This window comes from Pinus tabuliformis, chromosome 5_2 (genome assembly GCF_031772625.1).
Source record: "Pinus tabuliformis cultivar Carrire ecotype Pingquan chromosome 5_2, CPIR1, whole genome shotgun sequence".
NCBI lineage: Eukaryota > Viridiplantae > Streptophyta > Pinopsida > Pinales > Pinaceae > Pinus > Pinus tabuliformis.
The window spans coordinates 60,276,087-60,282,412 of record NC_142306.1 but is presented as its reverse complement, the minus strand read 5'-3'; the positions used below and the strand labels follow the sequence as shown (position 1 = coordinate 60,282,412).

The 6,326-nt window shown below is 36.2% G+C and overlaps 1 pseudogene; it reads right to left on the bottom strand.

Annotated features, from left to right (window-relative positions):
- Positions 1-405: 405 nt before the first annotated feature.
- Positions 406-6,326, bottom strand: part of LOC149157541 (callose synthase 3-like) — a 169,829-nt pseudogene continuing 163,908 nt past the window's right edge.

Sequence of the window (6,326 nt, the reverse complement as noted above, 5' to 3'; positions counted from 1 at the left end):
AATTGGCTTTGAATCTAAATCGATGGCCATTTATGAGGTGTAGAAAGAACCCTATTGATTATGATGGGCTGGATGCTGAATCCGTCGATATCACCGTCATCCTCCATTTACAGTGCCATGTGTTCATTACCATGCTCTGATGCATGCCATGTGTGCACATTGCTGTCGTTCAATCATCAGTGCAGAAACTCGACTCTCCACCCTCTTGTTTTTATGTAGGTGGTATTAAATGTGCATAGAAAGCTAGAGGCAAAGATCGGAATCTTGACCTCAGTATCCCCAATGTTCGTATCTCACCAAGTCGGCGAAAGGCACCATAGATACCTCCAAAGATAGTGGAGTAAATGGTATACCAAATCTGTATGTCCATGAAATAAACAAGTACTATTGGAGCCCAGAGGGCAATCACCACGCCAATGTTGTTTTTTGCGTTTGGAGAAATTCATGCCATTGGAATGCACTAATATGCATTGTCACGATAGCCTTTGTAGGCCCAATCAATGGATGAATCTCATCGTAGTAGCTGAATGCCAGTTTGGTTACAAGAAGTAGGATCCAGAACATTGTGTACTTGAAGAGAGAAAACTGACTTTCGTGCATTGCCCAACCAACATAAAGTCAAGGCTGTGCCCACCACATCAGGATACTCACAATGCGCCATTTTGAGCTTTCAATAAATCGCTTTATCATGGGCAATAAAAACAATATTGCCCCAAGTACATTAGGAACCAGATTAGAACACGATTGCAGAAATGTATAATGAAGGGCTTTCCCACTTGTCACCAAACCGGTTCTTGAAAATTTTACCAAGACCAATTGGGTTATCCATGCGTGAGCATAACAGACTGGGAGGATGATTACCCATGCAGCAGCAACGACAACTTTCAAAACATATCTTAGAATTTCTGATGACTTCATGGCTTTCCTTGCTTTCCAGCTAAGAATTATATCTAGAATAGCTTGAACAAGCTTTAATATTGCGGTGGTGATAACAATACTCAAGATCTTTTCTAAAAACAACTTCATTAAAGATTCCAGTTGGCTGGCTCGATCCATTCCAGAAAAGAATTATCATTCCCTGTAAAGACAAAATATGGAAGGTCCACATTCGATCAAAGCTTCTAAGAATGTGCCAGAAGGAACGGATTTCAACAAAGTTCATCTTGCCCAGCCATCTGTTTCTATCAGTTAAAGGCTTTTCTTTAGAGTTACAACCATCTCCTGGTAGCATATAAAAACAAAATCTGCATCTGCACGCATTGGCCATCCTAGCCGAAAACAATCCACTGACCAGAAATATTCATTCAGATCATCATAATTCCTCCATTGAGAATGTTTTGCAGTGCCATCCTTGCTTCTCTTGGCTTCCATTGCAATGAGTTCATAGATGAGGGTCACAACTTTTCTGAGAAAGGACTCCTCATCACCTCCATATGCTGGCTTTACATTTTCCCCTGTTGTAGGACTCACCTTGCCAGCTAACATCCCATACAGCTCAAATGCCATATGATGGTAGATATAACAGAGGCACTCTGGCATAAACCGTAGGTTTGCAGCCTCCCCCCAAATAAGAAGGTATAATCCCATATAAAGAATTTTCCGCTGCTGCAGATCCTGTTGGATGTTGGGTAACCAAAGGCTGGATTTACGTCCTAAATACTTGTGCCATTTCCTGTGAGATTCCCACTTGATGCAGATTTCTGAAAGAAAGCAGAACTCTGTACAATAGGCATGCTAGGATATTGACCTCCACTAGATACCAGAACTTTGACCAATATAGTGGGATTATAGAGAAAACCTTGAAGATGAAAAATACAGCAGTATTATTTGTATATTGATGATAATAACCTGCACTGTGACATGTCGAGCCAGACATTCCCACAGAACCCATAGGAGACAAAAGTGATATGGGTGAGTTATGGTTTCGGACAAATCCCCAGTTTTGTAGCGCGCTACGAAACCACCTAAACCTGTAGCGCTGCGAAACTGCTAAACAGGATTGATGCGCTGCGGAAACACTTTGCCCTGAAACTAATCTAAGCAAATTTGGCAACAGAATTTTCAGTGATAACAGAACCCATAATTGAATACTATTAGGACTTTCAAATTTTTCATGAAACTCAAAAATGTTGGAAGAAAGTATTTTCTTCCAAAAAGAGTAAAACTAAAGCCTCTGCTTGAGGACAATTGATGTCACACCACTAACACTTCTCCATGGAATCTATATAGGTAAACCACAAATGCAGAATTCCATTAGAATATTGTGTTTATTGAATACACAAATGAAATCATTGCATTTCTTTAAAATATCTTTTGAAATCAAAATTACTAAAATTACATATCGATAACCTAGTGGGTGTAGGATAAAATTCACCCGTTCATTCACAAAAAGCATGAGGAAAAGCCTAATACTATATATAAAACCAAGAAAAATTCAAATTCATCACTTCTAGGGACCTCGTAACCACCCTGCCAATACACAAGTATGTTCCTGTTTGCAGTTAGAAAAATTACCCAAATTACAATCTGTTTACTTCAGCATATATTGGAAAGTTATAGAAGGATGACTAGTGCAATCAATCCATTCCTTTTAGCCCTGGATTTGTTTCAGTTTAAAACAAAAGTATACAAATATACTTGTCCAATGTCTATGCTTTAACAATTCACCTTAAGATGTTTTTACAATATAATTTCCTAAGTCTATTTAATATCTTCATTATCATAAAAACCAACCTATATCCATCTTAACTCCACATCTACCACTCTTAGGGGGATGAAATCTATTTATCCCTCTAAGCACTTGGTAGACCCAGAATTAAGATGGATCTAAGATGATAGAATTTCCCCTTTAAATAGTCTATGCTCACATGAATACCATGGTATTACCATGGGTCAATACCATGGGTTATCATAAACCTGGAGCTTAAAAATTACTATTAGTAATTTATAAAAATTAATAAAATTAATAGTTGAATTTTATTTTATTTTTTATTTTAACCAAGCTAATGTTTAACATACATTAAATTACAATTTTTACTCTTGATCCACCTAAATATATTGCATGTTTTGAGTGTTCGTAAATATAAGGTGACTTATGGAGTAAAAATAAAAAAATGTTTTATTTGTTTACCATACCTCTCGTTTATTTATATTTTTATTAATTTACCATACCTCTTTTACAAATATGGTATTTGGCCCATAGGATTCACTTAAATAAAACCTCTTTCTTGAGCCTTCATAAATAGAACGAGGGTTATGGACTAAATATAAAAAGAGGTTTTATTTATTTACCATACGTCTATTTTATTTATATTTATATTTATTTACCATACCTTTCGAGTAAGTATAAAAATACGTTTTATTTATTTACCATACCTCCACTTTACTTATATTTTTATTTGTTTACACCCTTGCATGTATATAAGGTGACTTATGGAGTAAATATAAAAAATTGTTTTATTTATTTACCATACCTCTCATTTATTTATATTTTTATTAATTTACCATACCTCTTTTATAAATATGGTATTTGGCCCATAGGATTCACTTAAATAAAACCTATTCTTGAAAATGGGCAAATGGATTCACTTAAATAAAACCTATTCTTGAAAATGGGAATGGAAGGTTGTAACTCCTAGTTTCAAGGGCTAAATTTACCTTTTTTACCCTCTCCCTTAAAATAAGGTGGGCTATTTAAGGTGATTTGTAAAAATGTGCTATGATACAAAATATCTGCCCACTAAAAATTTAAAACCCCTTAATTTCGCCAAAGGGCGAACATTCGCCCCTAAAATTTTCTATGTCTCCCGGTGTCTATTCATATTTCTTATTATTTATTTACATCAGTTACTTATTCACCCAATCTTGATGATTAGGTGTCAACATTCCTCCCCTTAATCTGAAGGGATGTTGGTAAGTCAAAGCATCGTTCTGAATCATTCAAGCTTTTCTCTTCCAAGCACTTTGGTGAAGATGTCTGCAATTTTTTCATTAATGGAATAATGACAGAGATGGATTGTTTTGGCCTCAACATGATGTCAAATCAAATGGTATTTAGTATTGATGTGCTTCGTTCGATCATGGAACTTTAGGTTCTTGGCCAACTTTATTGCCAAGGTATTGTCAATCATGAGTGGAGTCGATTGTTCTTGTTTTAGCTGCAAATCTTTAAAAATTTTCCTGAGCCACACAATTTCTTTTGTTGCCTCAGCTGTTGCCACATATTCTGCTTCTGTTGTGGAATTTGTTGGAACTGATTGTTTGCATGATCTTTAGGAGACAGCTTCTAATCCAAGACTCATAGCATAACCTGAAGTAGATACCCTAGCTTCTTTGTCTCCATCGAAGTCTAAATTAGAGTATCCAATCAAGCTGAAGTCGTCCACCTATGTATACTTGATTCTAAAGTCTTGAGTTCCCTTCAAGTACCTTAGAACTCTTTTTGTAGCAAACCAATTTCCCTCACAAGGATTTTACATAAACCTGGAGAGGATTCCAACAGCAAACGAAATGTCTAGTCTGGTAGTAGTTAGGTAGTTGAGACTTCCTACGAGCTGTCTATACTTTGTTGCATCCTCAAATTCTTTTCCTTAAATGGATGTGAGCTTTAAGTTTTGTTCCATTGGAGTAGTAATAGGATTGCATTCTGTCATGCCAAAATTGTTCAATAGATCTCCAATGTACTTCTTTTGGGAAAGGAATATGGACTTCAAATGTTGAGTTACTTCAATACCAAGATAGTAATGAACATAGCCCAAATCAGTCATTTCAAAACCTTTCTTCAATTCCTTCTTTATGGACGCAATGTAGCTTTCATTGTTCTCTGTCATCAAAAGATCATCTACATATACCATAAGATATAAAACTATTTTTCCAACTTTCTTGACAAATAAAGTTGCATCATCAAGATCATAATGTTTGAAATTGAGTTTCATAAGATGCTCAGTTAGTTTTTCATACCAGGCACGCGGTGGTTGTTTGAGGCAATACAAGGATTTCACAAGTTTTCATACTTTACGTTCATGTCCTTTCATAGGAAATCCTTCAGGCTGGGACATAAAAACATTCTCTTTTAGAAATCCGTTCACGAAAGAAGTTTTTACATCCATTTGATGGACTTTCCAACCATTCTGAGTTGCTAGGGAAAAGAGTGTCCGAATGGTAGCCCATTTTGCTGTGGGGGAAAAATTTTCCTCATAATCGACCCCTTCCTTCTGTGCAAAACCTTTTGCCACAAGCCTGTCTTTGTGCTTGTCAAGTGATCCATCTGCTTTATGCTTGTTCTTGTAGACCCACTTGCAGCCAATTGGTTTGGTTCCTAATGGAGGATCAACCACCTTCCAAGTGCCATCCTTTATCAGGGCATCATACTCCTTTTGCATCGCTTCTTTCCATTCATCATGAGAAGCATCTTCTTTGAAGGAAGTTGGTTTGAAATAGATAGACAAATTCAATTCACAATCATAAGAAACATCCATATCAACAGGTGAATCAGAGTCATCTACATCACCTCCATTTTTCTGGTTTGAATTTCTAGTTCCTGTCTTTCCAACCTCATCAGGATGAACACTTTCAAGTGTCTTTGTCAGCCACTTTGGGGACCTTTTGTAGATGGTCAAGGTTGCTCCATTTATTGAGTTGGGACTGAATCAAGATTGAGTCTCCAAATTATATCAATCACATCACTTAAAGCATCATACGTTGTTGGAGTTTTATGCGGGGGAGAGAGTTCTTCAGAAAAATATTCCACATGTTGATCTAGTATAGGAATCCCACCTTCAATATGTGGAATCTGACTATCAAATTCTTGAAATGATTTTGCATTTGTGAATCTATCCAAGAAATCAAGTTGCCGCTCAACAACATTGTCAGTTTTGGATGATTAAAGAAAGATTACATCTCTAGATACAACAAAATTTTTATTGACTTCATCATAGAGACGGTATGCTTTGGAGGTGTTTGAATACCCCAGGAAGATACACTTACGACTTCTTGCACCAAGTTTATTTCTATATACCTTTGGTATCAAGGCATAACAAGTGGAACGAAAGACCCTGAGATGCTTTACCAAAGGAACATGCCCATACCACATTTCATATGGAGTCTTGTTTCTAATAGCATTATATGGACATATATTCTTTATATATACAACGCATAGAACTGCATCAACCCAAAACATCAACTTTACATTTTTGAAAAACATCATGGAGCGCGCAATATTTAAGATTATTCTATTCATTCTTTTAGCTACACTGTTCTATTGGGGATTATAAGGCACAATTATTTGATGTTTGATCCCATGTTGGCAAAGATAGTTTTCAAATTCA